The following is a 383-nucleotide window of genomic DNA, read 5'->3' as shown; positions in this document are numbered from 1 at the left end:
ATAAGTATCTGTCTAGTGTCAATGTCACTGCAGTTTTTATCAGCGTTATCAGCTGCGTCCGCTCCGAACTATTCTTTTTCACTTCATGTTATTAATTTTGCTCCCAAATGTCCCGTAAAAACATCAAAGTATCAGTTTTAATTTTATCATTTAGTTATTTTTTTTGTTATTAGTATTATTATGTATTGCCCATGGAGATATAAAGTGGTTGTTATAGTAAATTGAACCTTATCACTGAGGCAGAAAGGTGTTCTTATCAGACTAGAGAAAACGGTCCACTTGAGATAGCAAAAGTGGGGCGCGGTGTCTCACTCGCACATGTTAAAAACATACCATTGTGGTAGTATTTATATCAATATACTACTGAAATTAAATACTGTCTT

This window comes from Cydia pomonella, chromosome 8 (assembly GCF_033807575.1).
Source record: "Cydia pomonella isolate Wapato2018A chromosome 8, ilCydPomo1, whole genome shotgun sequence".
In the NCBI taxonomy this organism is placed as follows: domain Eukaryota; kingdom Metazoa; phylum Arthropoda; class Insecta; order Lepidoptera; family Tortricidae; genus Cydia; species Cydia pomonella.
Note: the sequence above shows the minus strand (reverse complement) of the source record.